At 38.7% G+C, this 21,277-nt stretch overlaps 1 protein-coding gene across 1 annotated transcript in view; it reads left to right on the top strand.

Annotated features, from left to right (window-relative positions):
- The window catches only part of LOC128636604 (glutamate carboxypeptidase 2-like), a 345,394-nt gene that overhangs the window by 240,411 nt on the left and 83,706 nt on the right, over positions 1-21,277 (top strand). The gene's annotated exons all lie outside the window — the stretch shown is intronic.

Genomic DNA, 21,277 nt, shown 5'->3' on the forward strand with positions numbered 1-21,277 from the left:
TTCTTCTTGACCTATCCACTGCTTTTGACACAGTCGACCATCCTCTCCTCCTAAAAATACTACATTCATTTGGCATCCGAGACACACCCCTCTCCTGGTTTGCTTCATATCTCTCAAGCCGCTCGCTCTCAGTTTCCTTTAATAACATATCTTGCAATCCTATGCCTCTCTCAGTTGGAGTACCGCAAGGCTCTGTCTTGAGTCCCTTGCTTTTCTCTCTCTATACATCCTCCCTTGGAAAACTTATAGCCTCCTTTGGATTCCAGTACCACTTATATGCTGATGATACCCAAATCTATCTTTCCTCTCCTGATATCTCTCCTTCTTTACTCAACCAGATTTCAAACTGCCTCTCTGCAATTTACTCTTGGATATCTTCACACTACCTCCAACTCAATCTGTTCAAAACTGAGCTGCTTCTTATTCCCCCCTCTTCGACACATCCAACACCTGACATTTCTCTGACAGTTGGAGGCTCTATTCTCAACACCTCACCCCAGGTTCACTGTCTTGGGGTCACACTAGACTCAAAGCTCACATTCAACCCACATATACAAGCGCTTACTGAATTCTGCCGTTCACACCTACGCAACATTTCCAGAATTCGTCCCTTCCTTACTCAAAAAACGAATAAAATACTTATTCATTCGCTCATTTTGTCACGCATTGATTACTGCAACCTACTCCTAAATGACCTTCCAAAACACTGCCTCTCCTCCCTCCAATCTATTATAAATGCTTCAGCTAGACTCATCCACCTAAGTCACAGATCTAAATCAGTCTCTACACTGGCTCCCCATACACTCCCAACTATATTTCCTCTCTTATCATGAAATATTCCCCATCCCGTCCACTTCGATCAACCTCTGACCAACGTCTCTCCACTCCTGTTATCTCTACTTCCCACTCCTGCCTCCAAGACTTTGCACGTGCTGCTCCTGTCCTCTGGAACTCTCAACCCCGCTCCATAAGACTGTCTCCAACCTTGTATAGCTTCAGACGTTCCTTCAAAACCCACCTATTTAGAGAGGCGTACCATATCTCCTCCATCCCTCATCTGAACCAAACTAATACATGAACTGCCTGACTCACTACTGCAACTACAACTGATGTAACAAGCTACCCAAACCTTATGTCTCTGCACCCTAAACCTGTAGAGACTGAGCTCTCCGGAGCAGGGCCCTCTTCCTCCTGTACCAGATTTGTTTAGTTTTATGTTTTGTATTTTTATCAAAAATGTTATCATTGTATACCCCTATCATTGTACCCAGCGCTACGGAATTTGGCGGCACTATACAAATAAATGATAATAATAATAATAATAATTATTATAAATAGATATAGATATATACAGATATATATATATATATATATATATATATATATATATATAGGAATATCTATTTAAAAATACTCTACATTTGCGTGCAACAGTTTGCATGTCACTCGTAATCTAGCCCTTAATAGTAGAGGGCCAAATTATAAGAGGAGCGCTAAATATCTCTTTCAAGAAAGCAATATTTGCATTCCACTGTGAAATATAAGCGCATGCTAATGTGCGCTGATATTACAAGTTAACAGCCATGCGAACTAACCAATGCACAGCGAAGGGGGTAAGTCGTGCAGCGATTGCAGCATTTGTATATGTATATATATATATATATATATATATATATATATATATATATATATATATATATATATATATAGGGAGTGCAGAATTATTAGTATTGTATTTTTGAGGATTAATTTTATTATTGAACAACAACCATGTTCTCAATGAACCCAAAAAACTCATTAATATCAAAGCTGAATAGTTTTGGAAGTTGTTTTTAGTTTGTTTTTAGTTATAGCTATTTTAGGGGGATATCTGTGTGTGCAGGTGACTATTACTGTGCATAATTATTAGGCAACTTAACAAAAAACAAATATATACCCATTTCAATTATTTATTTTTACCAGTGAAACCAATATAACATCTCAACATTCACAAATATACATTTCTGACATTCAAAAACAAAACAAAAACAAATCAGTGACCAATATAGCCACCTTTCTTTGCAAGGACACTCAAAAGCCTGCCATCCATGGATTCTGTCAGTGTTTTGATCTGTTCACCATCAACATTGCGTGCAGCAGTAACCACAGCCTCCCAGACACTGTTCAGAGAGGTGTACTGTTTTCCCTCCTTGTAAATCTCACATTTTATGATGGACCACAGGTTCTCAATGGGGTTCAGATCAGGTGAACAAGGAGGCCATGTCATTAGATTTTCTTCTTTTATACCCTTTATTGCCAGCCACGCTGTGGAGTACTTGGACGCGTGTGATGGAGCATTGTCCTGCATGAAAATCATGTTTTTCTTGAAGGATGCAGACTTCTTCCTGTACCACTGCTTGAAGAAGGTGTCTTCCAGAAACTGGCAGTAGGACTGGGAGTTGAGCTTGACTCCATCCTCAACCCGAAAAGGCCCCACAAGCTCATCTTTGATGATACCAGCCCAAACCAGTACTCCACCTCCACCTTGCTGGCGTCTGAGTCGGACTGGAGCTCTCTGCCCTTTACCAATCCAGCCACAGGCCCATCCATCTGGCCCATCAAGACTCACTCTCATTTCATCAGTCCATAAAACCTTAGAAAAATCAGTCTTGAGATATTTCTTGGCCCAGTCTTGACGTTTCAGCTTGTGTGTCTTGTTCAGTGGTGGTCGTCTTTCAGCCTTTCTTACCTTGGCCATGTCTCTGAGTATTGCACACCTTGTGCTTTTGGGCACTCCAGTGATGTTGCAGCTCTGAAATATGGCCAAACTGGTGGCAAGTGGCATCTTGGCAGCTGCACGCTTGACTTTTCTCAGTTCATGGGCAGTTATTTTGCGCCTTGGTTTTTCCACACGCTTCTTGCGACCCTGTTGACTATTTTGAATGAAACGCTTGATTGTTCGATGATCACGCTTCAGAAGCTTTGCAATTTTAAGAGTGCTGCATCCCTCTGCAAGATATCTCACTATTTTTTACTTTTCTGAGCCTGTCAAGTCCTTCTTTTGACCCATTTTGCCAAAGGAAAGGAAGTTGCCTAATAATTATGCACACCTGATATAGGGTGTTGATGTCATTAGACCACACCCCTTCTCATTACAGAGATGCACATCACCTAATATGCTTAATTGGTAGTAGGCTTTCGAGCCTATACAGCTTGGAGTAAGACAACATGCATAAAGGGGATGATGTGGTCAAAATACTCATTTGCCTAATAATTCTGCACTCCCTGTATATATATATATATATATATATATATATATATATATATATATATATATATATATATACTTATATACATATATATTGAACACACAGTACCCATAGACCGCATTGTAAAAGCGCACTCCACTCCCACCAACTTTAGACCCCAAAAACTGCCTAGTGCAGTTGTTTTTTTTTAATTAAATAACAAAAGCTACTTTTTTTAATTAAAAACTAAAATTCCCTCTATTTTGAGGGAATTTGGGGCACTTTTAGAAAATTAAACAGAGATCGGCTGGTTAATGTGCGGCCGCGCGATAATTTATTGCTCCACTTGTAATCTGGCCTAAAATGTTTAATAAAAGACAATAAAACAGTAGTCTAATATTAATTCAGCTTTTAAAATTTTCCAGTTAGTAAGCTTTTTCTAGTTCCTCCTTGAAAGACTGGAGTGCCTTTATTATATTTAAAGGGGCATGTTACCTAAATGTTTAATTACTTGAAAGTGATGCAGCATATCTCGAAAACATCACCTGAACATCTCTATGTAAAAAAGAAGATATTTTAGCTCACAATTTCCTCAGCAGCCACATTCCATTGTACAGCAACTTTAAAGGCACACTAAACCCAAATTTTTTATTTCATGATTCAGATGCAGTATGCAGTTTTAAGCAACTTTCTAATTTACTCCTATTATCAATTTTTCTTCTTTCTCTTGCTATCTTTATTTGAAAAAGAAGGCATCTAAGCTAAGGAGCCAGCCAATTTTTGATCCAGTAGCCTGGACAGCACTTGTTTATTGGTGCTGTCCAATCAGCAACGACAACCCAGGTTGTGAACCAAAAATGGTCCGGCTTCTAAACGTACATTCTTGCTTTTCAAATAAAGATTGCACGAGAATGAAGAAAAATGATAATAGGAGTAAATTAGAAAGTTGCTTAAAATTGCATGCTCTTTCTGAATCATGATATAAAATAAATTGGGTTCAGTGTGCCTTTAAGCATCCAATCAGGGTGCTTGTTCTGCATCTGGCATGTGCAGGCACAAACACTTTATTTCCATCCTCAGGACCATCAAATACAATAGAATTGCATAACTAACAAGTGCATAACATAAAGACAATGTTATAACATTTACTCTGAATTTCAAATTAGCAATAGATTTATCTTTTCCCCATTTGCCAGCCCCCTGTATCATGTGACAGTCATCAGCCAATCACAGACACAGTATACATATACCCTATGAGCTAGTGCCTCAAAAATTTTTTATATAAAAAGAAAGTGCAAAATTTGATAATAGAAGTAAATTGGAAAGTATTTTAAAACTGCATGTTCTAGCGTCTCTTTAAAGAAATGTACTAAAATCTCTGGAGATTATGTTGAAATCCCACATATTCACAGTAAAGTAAAGGGACAATGCTGATTGGCTGTTAATATTGTTTTTACCATGCAAATAAAGTACGAGTAATTGAAGGGTAGCTGCTCACAAAGCTCTTACTTTACGGAGCTGAAGACATTTTGTGGTAAAATATGTATTTATGTTCTACATAGAGATGTACATGTGATAGCCAGCTTTTTAAATATATGCTGCATCACTTTTAAGTGGTTTAACACATTGGTAACATGTCCCTTTAGTGATGGTGAAATGTACCTTGTATAATGAGCTATTAAAATTACTGTGTTAAATATTTTTAAAGAATGTTTTTGAAATGCAGTGTTAAATTAATTATATATACTATGAATGTAAATTAAAATGAATATTTTCAAAAGCACTACATTTCTTTCGTAAAATGAGGAGAGTCCATAGGTGTCCATAACATGTGGGATTTATTTCTTGCCACTAGGAGGAGGTCAAGAACCCTTACAAGAGCTTTAATACCTCCCACCTCCTCTCCCCACTCAGTTTGTTCTTGGCTTCTGAGGAGAGAGGTTGAGAGAAGTGCACTGCAAGCAAGATTTTATTATTTTCTATCTAATTATTTATTATTTCAGACCTGACTTGAGACCCAGTACCCCTCATCCATCTTCACTCAGGAAAGACTTCAGGATAATTTATCCAAGATTCTGAGTGAAGCAAGGGTAAAGAAATGCCTCAATTATGGCATGTCAGTACTCTCACAGGTAAATCTCTCAGCCATAATTGCCCTCAGGTACCACAGGGACCCTGTCTTTTAGCCTCCACCTAAGGGGTTGCTGGTATATCCGCAAGAATCATCTTCAGTATATTTACTTGCACTGAATGGGCTCTTTACTGGATCAGCATTCTGTGAGGGAGAAAGGCCTTATCAAACTGGTAAGATAAAGTGGAGGGGAGCTGCAGTCCAGGTAAGTGACACGGGGGGGATCAAGGGGGGGTTGTTCAAAATAATATGTGTATGTTTTATTTTTAGTATTTTTTCTCATAGGCCTTTAGCCTGTACATCATTCCAGACTTGGCTCCACCCCCTTTGGCTCCCTTTCTCTCTTCCTCACAGGATCTCCAAGTTAATTTTTTCTCTGGGCCTGTCTCAAGACCAGTTTTAAACCTTTATTTCCAGGAGGTGGGTGAGCACCCTCATACAAGGTACTGAGGTGTGGGTAATAGCGTTTTTAGCAGAGGGAAAATCTTTTGTTTTTTTTCCTCTGTCTTCTAGGGTTCTGAGGTGTCTTATAGATTGTTTGTTGTATTTTGTGCAAAAACACTGATAATATAAAGTTTTAGAATATATCTTTATTTCCAGTTACCTGCAATTTTGCTTATTATTTTGCAGGCATATCTGTACCACCACTTAATTTGACTGATCCATTAGAAAGGACCCCTAAGGAACATACTGCATCCCAAAAACTTTCTGCAGTTCATTTTTCCCATTTATTATGCAAAACTGTTCCAGTGGACCTAATTAACCAGTTATGGCCAATTGTGTCCCACATCTCCATAATCCTGCCAGTATTACTCCTGGCAGACAATTAGTGCCTATGTCTGTTTTTGTGGTCTAGGAGGATTCCACTGACTTTTCTCCAGAGTTTAAATACAGTCTTCAAAAGACTGTGACTGAGATTTTAGCGGCTATCCCCAAACCAAGTAAGCGTTAGCAAAAATCAGGAGATTTACCTCACTCTACCTGTAATATGCAGGGTCCTATCCCCCAGGATCAGTTACCAACAAACTTACAAAACTCTGACTCAGCTGAGTCTCTGTCTGAGGGTTCTGAGGGTGAAGTCTCCTCTGAGGACCTTGATCCTATGCCTAAGCCTGAGGCTGAATCCATGTTATATTTAAAGTGGACCATATCCGCTTTCTACTTCAGGGAGTTTTGAATACCTTGCAACTATCAGAACCAATTCCAGAGTATTTGAAACCTGTAAATAAGTTGAATCACAATTTTAAAGCTCCACCTAAGGCTTTTGAATCAGCAGACTTGGTTGCAGACTATATAGTCAAAGAATAGAAGAAACCAGCCAATCCTTTTGCACCTTGAAACATGTTAAAATATTTATCCACTTTCAGAGAAGAATTAACAACCTGGTAGTAGTTCCTAAGGTTGATGGAGCTATTTCCACATTAGCTAGATGCACTACTATTCCTATAGAGGATCATTCTTCCTTTGGGATCACAAATTTGAGTCCTTTTTAGGAAATTATTCTCCCAATCACCTCTTCAGCGTAGACCTGCAGTTGCAATAACCTGTGTGGCCTCTGTGGTATCCTTCTGGTGTGATACTCTTTCTCAAATGTTTCATGATTCATCTTCATCCTATACAATTGTCCATGCTTCAAAAGTGGTTAAATTATTGTTTTGATCTGGAACAGCACATAGAGTTCATTTCTTCAGTCAAACAATCTCTCTCTCTCATGGTAGAGGTAAAGTCCCAATTTTACCCTTGGAGCTTCTTTTCTTCAGATTATCTGGACTGTAGTCATTATGGATGCAAGTCTGATGGGTTGATGTGCAGTGGTAGTCTTGAAGGGCGCAGGGAGTATTGTTCCCTCTGCATGGGAGGTTACCTATGTAAGTTCCCATACGAATAGGGCCCTCAATTCCTCCTGTATTTTTTTGATAAATTTTGTCCTGTCTCATAAAAATATTGTATCACTGTTGTACTTTTATCTTTTGTGCCCATGGAAAGCTCTGCAGAATTTGTTAGTGCTTTATAAATGAATAATAATAATAATAATAATAATAATAATAATAATAATAAAAACATACTAGAACTTAGTGCAATTCTTTGGGCCCTTCAATCTTGTCCCTTCTCAAACAGGAAAACTTAATTTGATTCTAGTCAGTTACGTGGCATACATCAATCATCAGGGAGGGACTCGAAGTCCCCTAGCAATGTGAGAGGTATCTCACATTCTGTCAAACAAAAAACACTGCACCCTATCGGCCATTCACATTCCGGGAGTGAACAATTGGGAAGCAGAATACCTAAGTTGTCAGTCCGTCTATCTATGGGAATGGTCTCTTCTTCAGAAAATGTTTGATGAATTAGTCCTGAGGTGGGATTTTCCAGAAAAAGATCTCATGACATCCAGATTGAACAAAAACTTCTGGTTTATTGTACCAGGTCAAGAGATCCAAGGGCTCACATGATATATGCTCTAGTCTGCCCTTGAAACTTTTGTCTGGCCTATCTATTTCCTCTGTTTGTTCTTCTTCTAAGAGTCATTGCAAGAATCAAACAAAAATTGGCTTCTGTAATTCTCATAGCCTCGGCATGGCCCCACAGAACTTAGTATGCAAACCTAATACATATGTCTTCTCTTTCTCCATGAATTCTACCCCTAAGGAACGATCTGCTGTCTCAAGGACCCTTGTATCATCTGTATCTTAAATCTCTAAATTTCATGGCGTGGAAGTTGAACAAATAGCTCTCGAAAGCAGAGGTTTCTTAGATTCTGTTATCTCTACTTTACTGCAAGTCAGAAAATGTATCATACGATTTGGAAAGCTTACTTACTTTGGTGTTCTTCTAGAGGTTTCTCTTGGAAATCTTTAAGAATCACTATAATTCTTCAGTTCCTTCAAGATGGAATAGATAAGGGATTATCGACTAGTTCTATAAAGGGTCATATTTCAGCATTATCGGTTTTGTTTCACAAAAAACTGGCCAAACTAGCTGATGTTGAAACTTTTGTCCAAGCCTGGGTGAGAATTCGCCATGTTATTAGACCCATTTCTCCCCCTTGGAATTTGAATCTGTTTTTTCTATTCTGTAAGGTTCCCCTTTGAACCTATGCACTCCTTGGACCTAAATTTAATGTCATGGAAGGTTCTCTTTCTTCTACCCATTTCTTCTGTTTGGAGAGTTCCTGAATTCCTGAGTCTTCTGATCTCCCCTTCTTGGTTTTTCATTAAGATAAAGTGGTCCTCAAAACTAAATATGATTTTCTATCAAAGGTAGTGTCCTCATAAATTATTAATGAGTAAATGATTGTTCTGTCTCTGTGACTAAATCATTCTAACCCTAAGAAACTCCTACTTCACAATTTGGATGTAGTCAGAGCCTTAAAATTCTATCTTCAGGCTACTAAAGAATTTAGTCAGTCTACTAGTTTGTTTGTCAACTTTTCAGGTCCCATAAGAGGTCAAAAGACTACAGCGGTGGCTTTGTCATCATGGCTAAAATAGACTATTCTTAAGACTTACTTGGTTGCAGGAAAACTGCCTCCAAAAAGAGTAACTGCTCATTCTACTAGAATTGTACCTACTATTTGGGCTTTCAAAATTGTCGCCTCCTTGGAACAAATTTGCAAGATGGCAACTTGGTCTTTTCTTCATACCTTTTCTATTTTTTTTCTTTTTGATATTTATGCTTCTTCTGAAACTGCAGGAAAATCCTTCAGGTCACAGTGTTGGGCAAATAGAAACTGCCGTCATTTTTCCCCAACCGTCCTTAACTTAGCTTGGGCATTGTGTCTCACATATGAACACCTATGGGCTCTCTTCATCTTATCAATAAAACAGAATTTATACTTACTGATAAAATTATTTATTTCAGGATTAGGAGGGTCCATAGTAACGGCCTACATTTTACCAAAATGGGTTCTTATTTGCACCTCTTAACCTTGCTTTCTGTCTTTCCTATCTTTTCTATTTCTCTTCTCTGTTCAGCTATACATAAACTATGTGGAGTGTGGACAGGAGATGGGAGGGAATAATGCTCTTGTGAGAGTTCTTTACCTCCTCCTAGTGGCAATGAAATATATTCCACATATTATGGTCACTTATGGACTCTCTTCTTCCCAAAATAAAGAAATTTATTGGTAAGTATAAATTCTGTTTTTCCCCCACTTGTTTAAATGTATATATAGTACAAAAAAGAAAATGTTCTTAAGGAATTTTATTATTGCACTATTGATTGTATATAATCGTGCGTTTAACTTCTGCAAAGAGATGAAATTCATATTTAAAGTAAGCTAATGAGCAGCAATACATCACTGGGACCTAGCTGAACACATGTGGTGAACTAATGACAAGAGGCATAAGTGTGTAGCCATCAATCATCAGGTAGTTGCTCCTGAACCTACCTGGGTATGCTGATAAACAAAGGATACTAAGAAATTAATGGCTAGATTTAGAGTTTTGTCGGTAACGACCCGCGTAGCTAACGCTGGCTTTTTTCTGGCCGCACCTTTTAAATAACTCTGGTTTTGAGAGTCCACAGAATGGCTGCGTTAGGCTCCAAAAAAGGAGCGTAGAGCATATTTAACGCCACTGCAACTCTCGATACCAGAGTTGCTTACGGAAGCGGCTAGCTTCAAAAACGTGCTCGTGCACGATTCCCCCATAGAAAACAATGGGGCTGTTTGAGCTGAAAAAAAACCTAACATCTGCAAAAAAGCCGCGTTCAGCTCCTAACGCAGCCCCATTGTTGTCTATGGGGAAACACTTCCTACGTCTGCACCTAACACTCTAACATGTACCCCGAGTCTAAACACCCATAACCTTACACTTATTAACCCCTAATCTGCCGCCCCCGCTATCGCTGACCCCTGCATATTATTATTAACCCCTAATCTGCCGCTCCGTAAACCGCCGCTACTTACATTATCCCTATGTACCCCTAATCTGCTGCCCTAACATCGCCAACCCCTATATTATATTTATTAACCCCTAATCTGCCCCCCACAACGTCGCCTCCACCCGCCTACACTTATTAACCCCTAATCTGCCGACCGGACCGCACCGCTATTATAATAACTTTATTAACCCCTAATCCGCCTCACTAACCCTATAATAAATAGTATTAACCCCTAATCTGCCCTCCCTAACATCGCCGAAACCTAACTTCAAACATTAACCAATAATCTGCCGACTGGAGCTCACCGCTATTCTAATAAATGTATTAACCCCTAAAGCTAAGTCTAACCCTAACACTAACAAACCCCCTAACTTAAATATAATTTAAATCTAATGAAATTAATTAACTCTTATTAAATAAATTATTCCTATTTAAAGCTAAATACTTACCTGTAAAATAAATCCTAATATAGCTACAATATAAATTATAATTATATTATAGCTATTTTAGGATTAATATTTATTTTACAGGTAACTTTGTATTTATTTTAACCAGGTACAATAGCTATTAAATAGTTAAGAACTATTTAATAGCTAAAATAGTTAAAATAATTACAAAATTACCTGTAAAATAAATCCTAACCTAAGTTACAATTAAACCTAACACTACACTATCAATAAATTAATTAAATACAATACCTACAATTACCTACAATTAAACCTAACACTACACTTTCAATAAATTAATTAAATACAATACCTACAAATAAATACAATGAAATAAACTAACTAAAGTACAAAAAATAAAAAAGAACTAAGTTACAAAAAATAAAAAAATATTTACAAACATCAGAAAAATATTACAACAATTTTAAACTAATTACACCTACTATAAGCCCCCTAATAAAATAACAAAGCCCCCCAAAATAAAAAATGCCCTACCCTATTCTAAATTACAAAAGTTCAAAGCTCTTTTACCTTACCAGCCCTGAACAGGGCCCTTTGCGGGGCATGCCCCAAGAAATTCAGCTCTTTTTCCTGTAAAAAAACACATACAATACCCCCCCCCAACATTACAACCCACCACCCACATACCCCTAATCTAACCCAAACCCCCCTTAAATAAACCTAACACTAAGCCCCTGAAGATCTTCCTACCTTGTCTTCACCTCACCGGGTATCACACCGATCTGTCCTGGCTCCGATATCTTCATCCAACCCAAGAGGGGGCTAGACATCCATCATCCGACGGCTGAAGAAGTCCAGAAGAGGGTCCAAAGTCTTCATCCTATCCGGGAAGAAGAGTAGATCCGGACCGGCAACCATCTTCTTCCAAGCGGCATCTTCTATCTTCATCCGATGAGGACCGGCTCCATCTTGAAGACCTCCACTGTGGACCCATCTTCTTCCGACGACGACTTCCCGACGAATGACTGTTACTTTAAGGGACATCATCCAAGATGACGTCCCTCGAATTCCGATTGGCTGATAGGATTCTATCAGCCAATCGGAATTAAGGTAGGAAAATTCTGATTGGCTGATGGAATCAGCCAATCAGAATCAAGTTCAATCCGATTGGCTGATTCAATCAGCCAATCAGATTGAGCTCGCATTCTATTGGCTGTTCCGATCAGCCAATAGAATGCGAGCTCAATCTGATTGGCTGATCGGATCAGCCAATCGGATTGAACTTGATTCTGATTGGCTGATTCCATCAGCCAATCAGAATTTTCCTACCTTAATTCCGATTGGCTGATAGAATCCTATCAGCCAATCGGAATTCGAGGGATGCCATCTTGGATGACGTCCCTTAAAGGAACCGTCATTCGTCGGGAAGTCGTCGTCGGAAGAAGATGGGTCCGCGGTGGAGGTCTTCAAGATGGAGCCGGTCCTCATCGGATGAAGATAGAAGATGCCGCTTGGAAGAAGATGGTTGCCGGTCCGGATCTACTCTTCTTCCCGGATAGGATGAAGACTTTGGAGCCTCTTCTGGACTTCTTCAGCCGTCGGATGATGGATGTCTAGCCCCCGCTTGGGCTTAGATGAAGATTTCGGAGCCTGGAACGATCGGTGATACCTGGCATGGTGAAGACAAGGTAGGAAGATCTTCAGGGGCTTAGTGTTAGGTTTATTTAAGGGGGGTTTGGGTTAGATTAGGGGTATGTGGGTGGTGGGTTGTAATGTTGGGGGGGTATTGTATGTTTTTTTTTACAGGCAAAAGAGCTGAATTCTTTGGGGCATGCCCCGCAAAGGGCCCTGTTCAGGGCTGGTAAGGTAAAAGAGCTTTGAACTTTTGTAATTTAGAATAGGGTAGGGCATTTTTTTATTTTGGGGGTCTTTGTTATTTTATTAGGGGGCTTAGAGTAGGTGTAATTAGTTTAAAATTGTTGTAATATTTTTCTGATGTTTGTAAATATTTTTTTATTTTTTGTAACTTAGTTCTTTTTTATTTTTTGTACTTTAGTTAGTTTATTTCATTGTAGTTATTTGTAGATATTGTATTTAATTAATTTATTGATAGTGTAGTGTTAGGTTTAATTGTAACTTAGGTTAGGATTTATTTTACAGGTAATTTTTTTAATTATTTTAACTATTTTAGCTATTAAATAGTTCTTAACTATTTAATAGCTATTGTACCTGGTTAAAATAAATACAAAGTTACCTGTAAAATAAATATAAATCCTAAAATAGCTATAATATAATTATAATTTATATTGTAGCTATATTAGGATTTATTTTACAGGTAAGTATTTAGCTTTAAATAGGAATAATTTATTTAATAAGAGTTAATTTATTTCGTTAGATTTAAATTATATTTAACTTAGGGGGGTGTTAGTGTTAGGGTTAGACTTAGCTTTAGGGGTTAATACATTTATTAGAATAGCGGCGAGATTCGGTCGGCAGATTAGGGGTTAATAATTGAAGTTAGGTGTTGGCGATGTTAGGGAGGGCAGATTAGGGGTTAATACTATTTATTATAGGGTTATTGAGGCGGGAGTGAGGCGGATTAGGGGTTAATAACTTTATTATAGTAGCAGTGAGATCCGCTCGGCAGATTAGGGGTTAATAAGTGTAGGCAGGTGGAGGCGACGTTGAGGGGGGCAGATTAGGGGTTAATCAATATAATATAGGGGTCGGCGGTGTTAGGGGCAGCAGATTAGGGGTACATAAGGATAACGTAGGTGGTGGTCGGCAGATTAGGGGTTAATTATTGTAGGTAGCTGGCGGCGACGTTGTGGGGGGCAGGTTAGGGGTTAATAAATATAATATAGGGGTCGGCGGTGTTAGGGGCAGCGGATTAGGGGTACATAAGTATAACGTAGGTGGCGGTCGGCAGATTAGGGGTTAAAAAATTTGAATCGAGTGGCGGCGATGTGGGGGGGCCTCGGTTTAGGGGTGCATATGTAGTTTATGGGTGTTAGTGTACTTTAGAGCACAGTAATTAAGAGCTTTATGAACCGGCGTTAGCCCAGAAAGCTCTTAACTACTGACTTTTTTCTGCAGCTGGAGTTTTGTCGTTAGATTTCTAACGCTCACTTCAGCCACGACTCTAAATACCGGAGTTAGGAAGATCCTATTGAAAAGATAGGATACGCAATTGACATAAGGGGATCTGCGGTATGGAAAAGTCGCGGCTGAAAAGTGAGCGTTAGACCCTTTCCTGACTGACTCCAAATACCGGCGGTAGCCTAAAACCAGCGTTAGGAGCCTCTAACACTGTTTTTCACGGCTACCGCCAAACTCCAAATCTAGGCCTATGTAAATATGATAACAATAGAAAACTATGAAAAGTCTCTTAAAATTGCATGCCCTTTTTTTAACAATGTCTTCATTTTCAGTTTTATGTTGTTTTAAGAACGCATAAGAAATATATACCTTTAAACAGACATTAGAGTGATGCAACATTTTTTATCCCTCGCTCTACATGAATGTAGGACATAGACACATTTCAAATCTGCATACTTTAAATTAAAATGTTCCTATTTCTGCAGCCTTCAGCCAATCCCTAATCTCACTGTTTTTGCTTTTTATAACTAAGTTGGAAGTGCTACATCCAATCAGAGCCTGTAGAATGTGAGCCATTGATTTAAAAGACTGCGCACATTTTAAACATGGAGAGAAAAACACGACCATGATCTTAACAACTGACTTCATTCACAGATTACCATTAAGATGGGGTAAAGTGGAAGTTAGAAGTGTTCCATTGAGATTAAATACATTTCCCTATCTGTAATGTTTTGAAATGTGTACAATAGTCACATTCTCAAAATAGCAAGTGAGCAGGAGAGAAAAACTTGACCTATTTAGCAAACATAATACATTATTTAGTTCTAAGATTAGCAGATTCTTGCTGCTTATAGAAGACAGTTAAGACATTTTGTATGGAGAGTAATGAGTTTATTTATAACATAAATAGTTAACAGTATAAGAATTCATTATCAGTTATCACTAGCTCATATTAAAATCCAGATGCTATGTTTTCTTACGCCTAGATTTAGAGTTCTGCGGCCAAAGGGGTGCGTAGCTAACGCTGGCTTTTTTCTGGCCGCACCTTTTAAATACAGCTGGTATTGAGAGTTCACAGAATGGCTGCGTTAGGCTCCAAAAAAGGAGCGTAGAGCATATTTAACGCAACTTCAACTCTCGATACCAGCGGTGCTTACGGACGCGGCCAGCTTCAAAAACATGCTCGTGCACGATTCCCCCATAGAAAACAATGGGGCTGTTTGAGCTGAAAAAAAACCTAACACCTGCAAAAAAGCCGCGTTCAGCTCCTAACGCAGCCCCATTGTTGTCTATGGGGAAACACTTCCTACGTCTGCACCTAACACTCTAACATGTACCCCGAGTCTAAACACCCCTAACCTTACACTTATTAACCCCTATTCTGCCGCCCCCGCTATCCCTGACCCCTGCATATTATTATTAACCCCTAATCTGCCGCTCCGTAAACCGCCGCTACTTACATTATCCCTATGTACCCCTAATCTGCTGCCCCTAACACCGCCGACCCCTATATTATATTTATTAAACCCTAATCTGCCCCCCACAACGTCGCCTCCACCTGCCTACACTTATTAACCCCTAATCTGCCGAGCGGACCACACCGCTATTATAATAAAGTTATTAACCCCTAATCCGCCTCACTAACCCTATAATAAATAGTATTAACCCCTAATCTGCCCTCCCTAACATCGCCGACACCTAACTTCAAACATTAACCCCTAATCTGCCGACTGGAGCTCACCGCTATTATAATAAATGTATTAACCCCTAAAGCTAAGTCTAACCCTAACACTAACACCCCCCTAAATTAAATATAATTTAAATCTAACGAAATTAATTAACTCTTATTAAATAAATTATTCCTATTTAAATCTAAATACTTACCTGTAAAATAAACCCTAATATAGCTACAATATAAATTATAATTATATTATAGCTATTTTAGGATTTATATTTATTTTACAGGTAACTTTGTATTTATTTTAACCAGGTACAATAGCTATTAAATAGTTAAGAACTATTTAATAGCTAAAATAGTTAAAATAATTACAAATTTACCTGTAAAATAAATCCTAACCTAAGTTACAATTAAACCTAACACTACACTATCAATAACTAAATTAAATAAAATACCTACAATTACCTACAATTAAACCTAACACTACACTATCAATAAATAAATTAAATACAATATCTACAAATAAACACAATGAAATAAACTAACTAAAGTACAAAAAATAAAAAAGAACTAAGTTACAAAAAATAAAAAAATATTTACAAACATCAGAAAAATATTACAACAATTTTAAACTAATTACACCTACTCTAAGCCCCCTAATAAAATAACAAAGACCCCAAAATAAAAAAAATGCCCTACCCTATTCTAAATTACAAAAGTTCAAAGTTCTTTTACCTTACCAGCCCTGAACAGGGCCCTTTGCGGGGCATGCACCAAAGAATTCAGCTCTTTTGCCTGTAAAAAAAACACATACAATACCCCCCCAACATTACAACCCACCACCTACATACCCCTAATCTAACCCAAACCCCCCTTAAATAAACCTAACACTAAGCCCCTGAAGATCTTCCTACCTTATCTTCACCATACCAGGTTCACCGATCGATCCAGAAGAGCTCCTCCGATGTCTTGATCCAAGCCCAAGCGGGGGGCTGAAGATGTCCATGATCCGGCTGAAGTCTTCATCCAAGCGGGAGCTGAAGAGGTCCATGATCCGGCTGAAGTCTTCTATCAACGGCATCTTCAATCTTCTTTCTTCCGGATCCATGTTCATCCCGCCGACGCGGAACATCCATCTTCACCGATGACTTCCCGACGAATGAAGGTTCCTTTAAGGGACGTCATCCAAGATGGCGTCCCTCGAATTCCGATTGGCTATTAAATAGGAATAAATTACTTTTAATCTAAGAGCCCTATGAAAATAAAAAAGCCCCTAGCCTACAATAAACTACCAATAGCCCTTAAAAGGGCCTTTTGCGGGGCATTGCCCCAAAGAAATCAGCTCTTTTACCTGTAAATAAAAAATACAAATACCCCCCCAACAGTAAAACCCACAACATACACACAACCAACCCCCCAAATAAAAACCTATTCTAAAAAACCTAAGCTCCCCATTGCCCTGAAAAGGGCATTTGTATGGGCATTGCCCTTAAAAGGGCAGTTTCTGAAGAGCCGACATCCATCCTCAACAAAGCGGCAGAAGTCCTCATCGAAGCCGGCAGAAGTCTTCCTCCAAACGGGCCAAAGTCTTCCTCCAAGCCGGCAGAAGTCTTCATCCAGACGTCATCTTCTATCTTCATCCATCCAGTGTGGAGTGGCTCCATCTTCAAGACATCTGGCGTGGAGTATCTTCCTCTGACAATGTTTTCTTCCGAATGAAGGTTCCTTTAAATGACGTCATCCAAGATTGCGTCCCTTAGATTCTGATTGGCTGATAGATTTATATCAGCCAATCGGAATTAAGGTTGAAAAAATCCTATTGACTGTTACAATCAGCCAATAGGATTGAGCTTTCATCCTATTGGCTGATCCAATCAGCCAATAGGATTGAGCTTGCATTCTATTGGCTGATTGGAATAGCCAATAGTTTAGGGGTTAATAGGTTTAGTAAGTTGTACTGATGTGGGAGGCCAAGGGTTTAGGGGTTAATAACTTTATTTAGTTGCGGTGGGCTCCGGGAGCGGTGGGATAGGGGTTAATACTTTTATGTAGGTGGCGGCGGTGTCGGGCGGCAGATTAGGGGTTAATAACATAATGTAGGTGGTGGGGTGGCAGATTAGGGGTTAATAACATAATGTAGGTGTCACGGTGTAGGGGGCAGCAGATTAGGGGTTAATAACATAATGTAGATGTCGGCGGTGTAGGGGACGGCAGATAAGGGGTTAATTACATAATTAGAAAGGAGAGGAGGATCCTACTGCTCTAGCACGTATGCGTGCTCCGTCCGGTAAACCCGGAAGTATACCCTCAATGAGGCCGTCTGTGCTGCCCCTGGAGTGCCGTAGCTGGTAAGTGTAGAATCACGCCACCAAAATGATACAAAGGAGAAAGAATGGCAGGCACTGAACATCAAGGTTAGTTGCAAATAAAATCCAAAGAAGGGACAGAATGTCAAAGCTACTCACAGTCAGGCTATAATGTGGACACAGGCAACCTTGATGTGCAGTGCCTGCCATTCTTTCTCCTTTGTGTTAATAACATAATGTAGGTGTTGGCGGTGTAGGGGGCGGCAGATTAGGGGTTAATAACATAATGTATGTGTCGTTGGTGTAGGGGGGTGGCAGATTAGGGGTTAATAAGTATAATGTAGGTGGCGGCAGGGTTCGGGAGCGGCAGGATAGGGGATAATAACTTTATTTAGTGGCGGCGATGTTGGGATGACAGATTACGGGTGTTTAGACTCCGGGTACATGTTAGGGTGTTAGGTGTAAACATAACTTTTATTCTCCCATAGAAATCAATGGGATATCGGGCAGTGGCAAACAGAAGCTTTCACTGCTTTCAGACTCCTATTGATTCCTATGGCATCAGCCTCCTCCAGGGTGGCGGATTGAAAAGCAGGTATGCTGGGCCGTAATAGTGGTGAGCGTACCTGTTAGGTATTTGATATCTTGCAAAAGTAGTCAGTGCCGAATTTGCATTCGGAACATCTGCAATGACGTAAGCATTGATCTGTGTCGGACTGAGACCGGCAGATCGTATGTTACATCACCAATTTCAACTTTTCCGGTCTGTAGGCTTTAATAAATAAGGGGAATCAAGCTTGCCACAATTACGCTGTGGAATTCCAGCATATTTGCAGTTGACGGCTTGATAAATAGGCCTCATTGTCTATCGAGCACTGAAAAATATCTTTTTATACATATAAATCAATGCAATGACTGTAGTTTAAAACTCAACATTAATTGCCCAATAGCTAAAAAGGAAAAAACACAAAAACGTCCCTCTATTGAAAAAGGTTGATTAGTAAAATAGAAAAAGAAATCCCCACACCCTAACATCAGAACAAGTCTGACTGATGATTCAATCCATAAAGAAAACACAATCCAAGACAAAAAGGGACAGTTTCGGTTTACCCATTGCTGAAAATCTTCTAACTGAAAAAGATCCCTAAAATAATCCTATCTTTGTGACCATTAATCAGTTCGCAAGGAATCAAGACTAGGTTATGGCCATTACACAAATCTGTTAGGAGAGTCCAGGAATTTTTAGAAAAAGGTCCAGGGACTGTGCACTTTGTTATAACTGATGAATTAAACGCCATCTAAAATATTACTAATATTCCTGATATGATTTTAAAAAGGGGAGAGTTTACTATCACTTTAAGCCTATCAGAATCTATATTTGAAGGTTACATTCAATGTTAAAATGTTACTTTTGACAAATAGCAAGTTTACATTTGTTTGGAAAGAAATAAATGTTAAATGTAAAGCAAATATTCAATATTAAATTACAGTGAATATGCCAAAACATTTGCCTATTCAAAGACATTAGCAATATATTATCTTTATTTTCATTTACTTAGATCCAATAAGTATTTTTTTGATGTTCTACTTAGTTATGACTACAACATATAAGATAACATATATGCTGTATGTTTTATATCGATTTAAAATAATGTTAAAAAATACAACCTACAACATACATATATGAGGGAGTAAATTTCAAAGCACCGACAGAACAAAAGGCTATGGTTTATGCTAGATGAAGGAAATGGGAGTCATTGCAAACATATATCACAGCTTCCTACTCCCTGATAGAGTTCCAATAAGGAAACAATATGACATAATTTAGATTGTAAAGCAAAATCAACATAGAGACCATTATTTTTTATATATTCAGCAGGTTTCTAAATGTCTCGCTGTCCTTGATGTCTGTTTATTGAGTCCAAATATTTTTTGTTGCTCTTTTCTGTTATACGATTACTCATAGTTTTCCATATAAGAAGCCTCTTTTATATACATCAATGTGTAGGAACATTTATTTATATATAGTGTGTATATATATATTTTATATATATTTATACATATGTCAATGTGCGTGTGTAGTGTTTGTGTGTTGTATTTAGACTTAGGGGCCTATTTATTAATGTGCGAGTGGACATGATACGATGTAGCATATCATGTCCGCCACACATCGACAAATGCCGACAGCATACGGTGTCGGCATTTATCATTACACAATCAGTTCTTGTGAACTGCTTGTGCAATACCACCCCCTGCAGATTCGCGGCCAATCGGCCTCTAGCAGGGGGTGTCAATCAGCTCGATCGTATCGGATCGGGCGGATTGATGTCCGTGGCGTCAGAGCAGGCGGACAAGTTATGGAGCAGCGGTTTTTAGACTGCTGCTTCATAACTAATATTTCCAGCGAGCCCAAAGACTCGCCCGGAAACAGGGGCATCAAGCTCCATTCAGAGCTTGATAATTTGGCCCCTGTGTGTGTACTATCTCTATGTATAATGTGTATAGTATGTGTAGAGTTTGTATTGTGTGTATGTAATGTGATTGGGTATGTGTGAATTCTGACTTCAACTAATATGTATACATGCTAAAGGTAACAGACTGCTGCAGGTTATCAAATGAAGTTAGAATCACTGAGGGGCAAGCCAAAGATACCCATCATATTTAGGTCTTCCTAGTTAACCATGGAATGTTTAAATAAGGTACATGAATACAATTTGTGTTTTGAAAGTTTCCAGTCATTTTTGGAGTGGTTCTTTTTTTTTGTAAACTCTAAACAGGCAAATATTTAGGACTACAGCTCCCACAATGCTCTGCTGCCAAATGTGTATTTATATTTACAATATATTTATACTAAATAAATAAATATATATGTATAATCAGTAATACCAGCTGATTTAAGGAATTAATGTCCTGCAAGTACAGGGGATTAAAAGTGTTAGATCCCTTGGTGCAAGGGAATTCACAGTTTGTTAATATCAAAAATGAAAAAAGAAACACATAGGGGAAACCTTAGAGCAGCACTCACTTGTGAACCAGAGAATAAAAAAAAAAAAACAGATGAATGACTCATTAATATAGACACCAGATGGCATTTATTTGTATAACACAAAATGTATTACCCACTGAAATCAGTGGGTTTAATAGTGCAATATTCAAACACCAAACCTAAAAAAAGTACATGTATCTCCCTAGTTAGCTCATAAATCAGGCAAGCTTGTTAGAAGTCACAGTCCTGTAAATTCTTATATATCCATGGTGTAAGGGGTCATTAAGGTTAAAGCAAAAGTTAATTGACTCTAAAAAGTTCATGAACAGTCAGCATGTGTAGTATGAAGTTTCCTCTGTGAGGAAGCTTGGGCATCATTGGACCTTCCAACAGGACAATGATCCCAAGCATACCTCAAATTCCATTAAGGCTTGGTTGCAGAAGAAGTCCTGGAAGATTCTACAGTGGCCATCACAGTCACTTGACTTGAACCCCATAGAAAATGGTGGGATTTGAAGAAGGTGGTTGCAGCACACAAACCAATTATATTACTGAACTGAAT

This window comes from Bombina bombina, chromosome 1 (assembly GCF_027579735.1).
Source record: "Bombina bombina isolate aBomBom1 chromosome 1, aBomBom1.pri, whole genome shotgun sequence".
NCBI classification, from domain to species: domain Eukaryota; kingdom Metazoa; phylum Chordata; class Amphibia; order Anura; family Bombinatoridae; genus Bombina; species Bombina bombina.